Raw genomic sequence first — 10,706 nt, 5'->3', positions numbered from 1 at the left:
CATGACTAACCACTCATATAATCCAAACTTAGTTTTAAATGCTGTTTTCCATTCATCCCCCAATTTCATATGAATTTGATGGTATCCACTACGCAAATCAACTTTGGAGAATATTGTAGAGCCACTCAATTCATCAAGCATGTCATCCAGCCTAGGAATAGGATCACAATAACGAATACTAATATTATTAATGCCTCTACAATCAACACACATACGCGATGTACCATCCTTTTTTGGCACTAGAATAATAGGAACAACACAAGGACTAAGGGCTTCGCGTATATAACCTTTGTCGAGAAGCTCCTGTACTTGACACATAATCTCCTTCGTCTCCTCTGGATTGGTACGGCATGGCGCACGGTTTGGCAGTGAACCACCGGGAATTAAGTCAATCTGATGCTCAATCCCTCGAATTGGCGGTAATCCCGGTGGCACGTCTTGTGGAAAGACGTCAGCGAACTCTTGCAAAATGTTAGTGGTAGCAGGAGGCAAAGAGGAAGGCACGTCCTCAAATGAAAATAATGCCTCTTTGCACACAAAAGCATTGCAAACAGATTTGCTGAAATCTAGCTCATCAATATCAGATTTGGTGGCAAATAAACATGCACTTTTCAATTTAATTTCAGAAGCAACACTAGATGGTTTATTTAGGCTTCATTTGTTGCTCAAATTCTTTTGCCACAATCTAATTTTCACTCTTATTCTTGTCCTGTTTTGCTTTGTTAGCCCTATTAATATCATCTTTCAAAATGGAATCAGGAGTCATATGAAGCAAAGTAATATTTTTATCCTTATGAACAACAGTATACTGATTGTTTCTACCATGGTGTACAGAATTTTTATCAAATTGCCATGGTCGACCAAGTAATAAGAAACATGCTTGCATAGGTACCACATAACAATCAACATAATCAGCTTATGTAGAGAAATGCACACGAACAGTACGTGTTACCTTAACCTTGCCACTGTTGTTGAACCATTGGATGTAGTAAGGACGTGGATGTGGTCTTGTGGTGAGAGATAGCTTCTCCACCATCTCCATGCTAGCGAAGTTGTTGCAGCTTCCTCCATCTATGATGACGCGCACAAAACGTTCCTTCACAACTCCCTTTGTATGGAACAAATTATGCCTCTAATTTTGCTCAGCTTGTGTAACCTGCACACTCAAAACATGTTGAGCAACTAAACATTCATACCTGCCAGCATCTCCAGGAGCCATGTATTGCGTCTCATGATCAGAATCATCTCCACCGTGTTCTTCACTTGTAATAAGGGCCAAAGTCTCCTCATCATAGTCACTAGCGGACTCATACCCACCATCCTCAGTAGCAATCATCACACGCTGAGATTTGCATTCTCATGCATAATGTTCTCTTCCCTTACAACAACGACAAATAATATCACTTGTGTGCCCTGTTGATGCCATGGAAGAAGAGGAGCTCTGTGCAGGCCCGGCAGGTGCGTTCTTGGCAGATAGTGGTGGTTGTGCCTGCTTTCTTGTATCACGGCTGGAGGTGGCACCTGATGGAGGTGCTGGTGCAGTGGAAGTAGAAGATGCACGCGGTGTCCATGATGAAGGTCGACCTGCAGAAAAGTTAGTTCGCGCCAATGCTTGTCGATCCTGCACTTCACATTTAGCTTTACAAGCAAGATGGAATAAACGAGTGATATTAGTATACTCCTTATACTCTAGAATGGTCTGAATCTCTCTATTTAAACCACCCATAAAACATACAAGCATAGCTTTATTCTCCTCAACAATACCACGTCTAATCATGCCAGTTTGTAATTCCTGATAATATTCTTCTACAGATTTTTTCCCTTTTCTCAAACGCTGCAGTTTTTGAAGTAATTCACATTGATAATATGGTGGAACCCAACGAGTACGCATAGCAGTTTTCAAAGCAGCCCAAGTAGCTGGAATAGGATATAATCTACAATGTTCAGACCACCATACACATGCAAAACTAGTGAAAGCACAAACAGCAAGAGCAACCCGTCTCTCCTCGGGATATTGTAAACATGTAAAACGTTGTTCAGTTTCTAACTCCCATGTAAGATATCTATCAGGAACATATCTACCCTCAAAAGGTGGAATATTCAATTTCAGTTTAGGAATATGGTCATTATCTCGTACCTGAGGTGGTGGTGCAGGCCTACCGTTGCAAATATATACCTGAGGTCGACCTGCTGATGGTGGTGCTGGTGGCTGCACGTAGTTCTGATTTTGATCAACCTCATCCTCATAATCGCCTGCATAATTGTCATCCTCCTCGGCACCAGCAGCCGTAGTAGCACGAGCCAAAGAAGCATCAACAGTAGGTGCAACGGCACCAGAATTTTGGCCGGCTCAATTGGAACGCGCTGTGCTCGTCCCACTTGATTTGGAAGGCGGCATTGGAGATGTTGTTGTTGTTGTTGTTGTTGTTGTTGTTGTTGTTGTTGTTGTTGTTGTTGTTGTTGTTGTTGTTGTTGTTGTTGTTGTTGTTGTTGTTGTTGTTGTTGTTGTTGAGGTGCGACAGGTGCAGCTGATGGTGGTTGGGGAAGATGCTTGAGCAATTCATTAAACTTGTTATCTAGTCTTGTCTCAAAAGACTTCTCCGTGGCATCTATCTTCTCCATAGCCTCTTCAAATCTGTTTAGCGCATCTCCCACCTGGCCACTCATCATATGCTGAAATTTATCATGCAACTCCTTGTTCGTCATGTTCTCCCAGTCAATCTCGACAGCTTGTGGTCCTGCCATGGTTAACAGCAATAGAAACACACAAGAATATGATCCTACAGACTACTAGAAAGTGGCAGGATGTCACAAATCCGTCAAGCAATTCTCAAATTCTTACCTGTTCTTACCCAGCAGCAGGTGATGATCGGCAACCATTGTAGTCAAAACTCTCAAAGCTTGGATAGAGCAATTACCAGGGAGAGTCAAACGCACGACGTAGATGTATGTGGAGTTGGGAAGGCTTATAATATGGTAGCAAAAAGGGTCAGCAATAATCAATTCAGAGATGCAAAGTTGAATAAACGCTCAACGACGGTACTGTGCTGGTCCTAGGCTAGACCGTGCTAGAGACGTGAGCCTAGAACACTAACAAAATCACGGCGCTGCATGGAAACCAGGGAAGAGCAAACTCTGGAAAAAAAATTGCTTTTTTTGCGCTCCTCTTTTTTTTGCCAAAAAATCACTATAATGGCGAGTGTCTCAAAACCGAAAAATCACTATAATCCCAAGTCAAGATAACAGGATGGACACGAATTTTTTATGACCAATTTTTTTTCGACTGCCCAGACCCAAAAACTAGAAACGGCTCAAAAAAAACTTTCTATAACGGCGACTGTCTCAATACGCTTGGAAACACCTAAAATTAGGATAGCCAAAAATTTCATTGTCGAGTGCGTTTTTAGAAAATTTTGGGCCTAAACGGAGGGTGGTTTCTGGCCTAAACAGAGTGCATTTTATTTTTCCGAAACCTACTCAGGCAAGAAAACACGAATCGGAAAATAGATGGATCTCAAAAACAAGCCTAATATGAAAAGAACTCGGATTGGTGGTGGATATATGGTGGTATATGGCAGTGGTGGTGGTATATGGTTGTGGTGATGGTATATGGCAGCGGTGGTGGTATATGACAGCGGTGATGGTATATGGTAGCGGTGGTAGGATGGTGCGGCGGCGGCGTGACAAACTGTGACAGAACTCGAAACTCTAAAGGACTAGACGCTAAGACCAGCAACTTGACACGACGATGCAACCGCAAATTCAACAAAGCAACATACTAAAAAGACTATGCAAAGGCTCAGACTGGTTTGGATATGATGAACTAACCCTAATTTTTTGTGGCTTTTTCGTGGACTATAGGTATGAAGAACAGACTCGATCTATAATACAAAAAACTGTAAAATCTCACCGAGCAACCTGGAAATCTGATACCACTTGATAGAGGCAAAGGTGTCCCGATGTTTCGATGAGATGGTGGCTATCATTTTCTGTGGGAGTCGACCTTGACGATCCGACTATGAACGTGCGAGACGTCGCGCCTTAGCAATCGCTAAACCAACTTCCGAGGGGTTATTGACCACGCCGGAGCACGATCAACCTGACCATGAGGGTCTATTTCCTATGAGCAAATGAAGAACAAGCAAGAAACTAAGATTGCAATCTGGATATTGCGAATATAAAGGAAAGCTTTATTAATGAAGGTGGGGTCCAGTGACGTCTTGGTCTGGTCGTTGAACACAAATGAAATACGTGAAGTTGCAGCTACGGTGAACTTTTAATCTAAACAAAACCCAAAGTCTAAGAGACACCCTAAGGGCTGTATATATGGAGGAAAAGGGGGGAATTTTGTGGCCCTTGGGGAAGGGGTCCGAAACCAACCCTATCTCTTGTTTCCCCACACATACGGACTCTAAAAATAGCCTATACTCAAGTATTTCGAAATTACATGAGCCTGGCCCAATAATAAGGTGACGCAGCACCTAGAATAGCCTCTGGACAAAAGTTATGAAGTAGCATCTTGTATATTTCGTCCAAGGCTTCATGCACTCATTATGGTGGCTTCAACGTCCTGAAATCATCACTTGTAACTCCGTTCTTGTTCCCCTTGCGCATGCCATCAATCACCATGCTTGTTCTTGCTCCAATGTTCATCCTTCTCCAAGCTAGGCCCTTCATTTGTAAGCAAAACAAATGTATCCAATTTAGGCAGCATCATATTCTCATGAACATTAGATTCATTACCAAGAAACAAAAGTACCTGGTAATTTAATTGGCGTGCACGAGCTCTAGTAATTGGTCCAGTATGTATAGCAGTAGGGGCTGTGGGTGTAATAATGGTATTGATGTCCTCATCACCTCAAGAGCCGGATGACTCCTGAGGCTCGGGAGGCTCGTGAGGGGCCGGTGCCTCTTGAGACGCCAGCGCGAAGCGTCGAGCCTCATGAGATGCTAGCACTAAGCGTCGTGCCTCGTGACACGCCAGCATAAGCTGCGCAAGCCGCTGGTTCGTGGCGCCAACATTCAGCAGGCCGAAGGGCATGCAGATGTAGTTGCAGGGGACACCCCACTCCGGTCAACGTGTGATGGCCATAAGAGGTCCTGATAAGCGGCCCTGTTGAGTCCCGAGATGTTGACGCAGATGCACAACCCGCCGTCCATGTCAGGGGCGGCAGCTGTGCTGGTGGGGCGTGCGGGGCGGCTGTCAGGACCTTGATCCTAAGTCACACCGATCTAGCATGTAACACATCATATCACTTTGCGTCCTCACGCACGGTATCCCCACGGGTGCCACCTTACCTGGCCCGGGACCGTTTGCGCCTTTTGGCTCACGTATATGATAGTGCCGCTAGCATCCATATGACAAAGAACTTGGGCCGACATGACTAGCGTAAACCCAAGGTGGCACTAACTTATAGGGACGACATACATGACCCAGCAACGAACGTGTCGATCAACAATGTATGAACCCAAGTCATAGCAAGCTACAGGGACTTAAGGGAGCAATGCATGACATTTCCCCAAAGGGATAGACACAGGAACGAAGAAGGACACATGCCGGCTAGCCTAAGTGTTCCGGAGCAGTAGCAAGCTACCAAGGCTCAGTGGAAGCACTAGGAGACATTTCCCGGTAAGAGAGGCTACCAAGAATAAACAACTAGGTTGTCGGATCCCACACATACCAAGCATTTCAATAATCATACACATAATATGCTCAATATGCACGAATACAACATGGAATCACAATATGACTCTACAACTCAAGTATTTATTCATTAGGCTCTGAGGAGCCAAGTATTACAAACATGGGTCTCATGACCCAACACTCAGAGCATACAGGCCAGAAGCAAATGCGGAAGCTTAACATGTCTGAGTACGGAAAACTACAAATGAAAAGGCTGAGAAGCCTAACTATCTACAAGATCTTGCCGAGGGCACAAGATCGTAGCTGAGGTAACAAGCTAAACGTCCATGCGGAACTACTAGCGAGACTGAAGTCTCTCTGCAAAAACATCAATTAAGCAAACGTGAGTACAAATGTACCCAACAAGACTTACATCAGAACTAACTACATATGCATCATTATTAACAAAGGGATAGTGGGGTTTAACTGCAGCAAGCCAGCTTTGACTCGGTGGCTATCCTAAACTATGACTTCAAGTAACTCTTTTGAGGTGGCGCACATGAGTCCTCATATTCACCATATCAATACACCACTATAGACCCGCTCCCGTCTCCCTATGAGAACACCATCCATAGCACTCACACTTATCTTGCGCATTTTAGAGTATCCACTTTCACTTGTCTATGAACTGTATAGGCAATCTAGAGGTCCTTTACCGCGGATGTGGCTATTCGAATAGATGATATTAACCCTGCAGGGGTGTACTTCTTTGCACATGCTCTCACCACTTATCGCCGTTTACACGACATGTACTCGGCAACCTTCAAGAGGAAGCCCAGCGAGGGTGTCGTCCACGACCTAACTAACCACACAAGTCTCTAGTCCAGGTTTATCGCCTATTCAGGTTCCATCCACAGGGAGTCCGACCGAGGTTTCCACATACGGCCACGAATGATGTGTACAGGGTTCCGCGACACCAAACGGGCGCCCGGCATACCCGGCCACGTGCCTACCGCATCACATCCCACCCCTCGGGTCAGCACTGCGCACGGCCTCCAGCATACTACAAACACCAGAAACTACTTGCAACTCCTGGACAGAGGACAAGGGGGTTAATAAGTCGAGAGGGGCACTTAAGCATTCCAATGTGTGGTAGTAGTTTTTCATGGATCACAAACACAGAACTTAGTTCCTGAGGATGGTTTCAATGTGACAACCCACCATGTACTCCTACATGGCCTCTCACGGCTACCTTTAGCAAATCGTGTTCACACACTTAGCTCTCAAGAGTAGGACATGTTCACACCATTCCAATTATTCCCGATGAATCAGACCTGACTCAACTCTAAGCAGTAGCAGTCATGACAAACAAGCATGAATGAGTAGGTGTCGTGGTTCTAAGACTGCTAGTAGAAAGGGGGTAGGTATGGAGAGGCAAGATCTCAGCTATGGTGAAGGTGTACACACGAGATTTACGAGTTTAGGCCCTTCTCGGAGGAAGTAATAGCCCTACGTCTCGGTGCTCGAAGGCGGTTGACTAGATTATATGTGTGTGGTGTTACAGTGGGTGCCAAGCCTTGTCCCAGAGTACGGGTGGCTTATATAGAGTATGTCAGCACCCCAGTCATCCTCCATTACAAGGGGCTTAATGTACATAAAGTAGGGGCGTTACTGATAACGCCCGCCTTAAGTGCTATTAACGACCTTAAAGACTACGGATTGAACGCCTGACTATTGCAATGCTGAGTGACTCCTGATCTTCGGTAGGTCGATGTCAGGACCCCGATTCTATGCTACACCAATCTAGCATGTAACACCTCATATCACTTTGCGTCCTCACGCACGGTATTCCCACGGGTGTCGCCTTACCATGCCCGGGACCGTTTGCGCCTTTTGGCACACGTATATGATAGTGTCGCTAGCATCCATATGAGAAAAAACCAGGGCTGACATGGCTAGTCGTGAACCCGAAGTGGCACTAACTTACAGGGACAGGCATACATGACCCAGCATCAAACGTGTCGGTCATCAGCGAGTGAATCCGGGTTGTAGCAACTGGGCTAGTAGGACTCCGGTAAACACCGCGTGACATTTCCCCGAAGGGACAGACATAGGAACGAAGAAGGACACATGCCGGCCAGCCTAAGTGTTCCGGAGCAGTAGCAAGCTACCAGGGCTCAGTGGAAGCACTAGGAGACATTTCCCGGTAAGAGAGGCTACTAAGGATAAACAACTAGATAGTCAGATCCCACACATAGCAATACACATTACACGTATGCATAACATGCAAGTCTGTGTTGTACAACATGGCATCACATCATAACTCAACAACTCATATAGATAAAGGCTCGGAAGAGCCATCATAGCATTTATTACAAGCAGGGGTCACATGACGCAACATCCAGAGCAAACAAGCAACAAGCGGAAGCATTACATGTCTGAGTACAGACATCTATAAATGAAAAAGGCCGAAGAGCCTGACTATCTACAACATCCGATCAAGATCGTAGCTGAGGTACAAGCTACTTGTCAAAGTCCACGAGAACACTAGTAAGATCGAAGTCTCCGCTGCAAAAACGTAAATAAAGCAACATGAGTACAAAGATACTCAGCAAGACTTACATCAGATCCTATCATACATGCATTTGTATCAAGAGGGTAATGTGGGGTTTAGTTGCAGCAAGCCAGCTTGACTCAGTGGCTATCCTGTTCTATGACTACGAGAAACTTCTTTGAGGTGAGATGGCGCACTCGAGTCCACTAATCACCACACAATACACTACTATGGATTCTTCCCCGTCTCCCTACGAGAAGGCCATCAATAGCACTCACACTTGTCTTGAGCATTTTATAGTATCCACTTCAAGTTGTCTATGTACCATGTAAGCATCCAAGAAGTCCATAACCGCGGACCCGGATATTCGAATAGATCATGTTAACCCTACAGGGGTGTACTTCTTCACACACGCTCTCGCCACTTACCGCCATGTACACATCATGTATCTCGGCAACCTTCAAGCGGAAACCTGGCGAGGGTGTCGGCCATGACCTGACTAACCACACAAGACTCTAGTCCAGGTTTATCGCCTATTCGGGTTCCATCCTCAAGGAGATCCGGCCGGGGTGTCGCTCACGGCCCCAAACGATGTGAGCAGGGTTCCCAAGCCCACCATCCGGGTGCCACTTGGTACACCGTGCCACTGTGTCTAGTCTGTCCCAAGCCCACCTGGCCGGGTGCCACTTGGTAGACTACTAACACTACCTACAAACACCAAAAACTAGTTGCGACTCCTGGACAAAGATCAAGTTGGTTAATAAGTCGAGAGGGGTCGAGTTACCGGAACCCAATGTGTGGTAGTATCGAGTCATTGGACAACATACATAGAACTCAGTGCTTAAGGACGGTTCCAGTGAGACAACCCACCATGTACTCCTACATGGCCTCTCACCGGTACCTTTACCAAATCGTGTTCACACGCTTAACTCTGAGGATCAGAACATAGCACTGCACTCCAATTCATTCCCAATGAATCAGACCTGACACACTCTAAGAAATAGAAGGCATGGCATGGTAGGAACACAACATGGCTCAATCAACTCCTACACATGCTAGTGGGTTTCAACTATTTACTGTGGCAATGACAGGTCATGCGAAGGAATGGGTTCAACTACCGCAACACAAAGTAGCAGTAGAAACATTGTTGTCCTAATACAATAACTAAGAGCAGGAGCGAGAGAGTGGGATTGTATTGTAATGAATAAGAGGGTTTGCTTGCCTGGCAGGTCAACAGGGTGACACTGCTCTTCAGACAGGTACTCTGGAACACTCTCCGGAGCAGGACCTATCGAGAAGGAACGGTGTCGGCAATAAATAAACAATCATATTCAACAATATGATGCATGAACATGGCATGAATATGTGATGTTGTTTGAGCTAATGCAGCTAGCATTCATTTGGTTGAAGTCCATTTGAATCAAGAATTCAAATGCAACTCCAAGCTAAGTCTTTATAAATGCCAGTTATGTGTTTTCACCTATACAGCAGGTATAAGTTGGTTTTTCATGCATGAAACTGGCACAGATGGATAGATTGCATTTTTCTGATAATTTTTCATATATAAATTATTTCAATCTGAGTTATGGTTGAATTTCTATGATTTTTTGAAGTTTTGCTAATTTTCTGGAATTTCCTGATTAAATTTTAAATCCAAAAAATTAATAACTATGTCAGCATGACAGTGGCATGACATCAGCGAGTCAAACGTGGCTGACCAGGTCAAACCTGACGTGTGGGGTTCACACGTCAGTGTCTTAGTTAATCTAACAGAATTAGTTAGTCCTAACTCCAAAACTAACTAAAAATTAGTCAGGGCCGGCCCCACCTGTCATTGACCCACATGGGTCAAATCTGGGTCAACAGGGGGTCTAACCCGGTCAACTCGCTGGCGTTTAGCTGCCGGCGAGGCCGAACGCGGCGGAGGGGCACGGGAATCGCCCTCCGGCGACCATTTAGGCGGCGGAGACCACGGACGAGGAGCTGGAGCTCGTCCGCGTTGTTTGCAGCAAGTGGGAGGCTGCGGGGGTGCCGAAGCTCACCGGAAACGAGCTCGTGGCGGTGGCCGGAGTTTGGCCAAGTGCGCGCACAGTGCTGCGATGCATGACAGAGGCTGCGGGCCACGGTGTTGGACTCCTGGGAGGCTGCTGATCGCGGTGGCAGGTGCAGGCGCGGGCTGCGGTGGCTCTGGCCACTACGGGGAGGTACCACGGCGGCGCGACTGCTCGGGTCCGGCGGCTAGCGTGGCTACGACACGAAATCGAGCGCGGGGAAGGACAGGAAACGGAGGAGAGATCACGGTGGTCTCGATGGCATCATGCTCGAGCTCGGGGAAGCACTAGTGTGGCCGGAATGTCGTCGGCGATCTCGGGCGGCCGGAGGTGAAGACGACGTTGGTGGCGGCGATGCAGGCCGTCCGGAGGTGCGTGGCCCGACGGAGAGGATGAGGGAGATGCGGCGAAGCTTCTGAGCTTGTCGGAGAGGCGAGGGCGTAGCGGTGGGCGCGGCAACGGCGTGCGGCGGTGACGG

The sequence above is a fragment of the Triticum dicoccoides genome, chromosome 6B, assembly GCF_002162155.2.
Source record: "Triticum dicoccoides isolate Atlit2015 ecotype Zavitan chromosome 6B, WEW_v2.0, whole genome shotgun sequence".
Lineage (NCBI taxonomy): Eukaryota > Viridiplantae > Streptophyta > Magnoliopsida > Poales > Poaceae > Triticum > Triticum dicoccoides.
Note: the sequence above shows the minus strand (reverse complement) of the source record.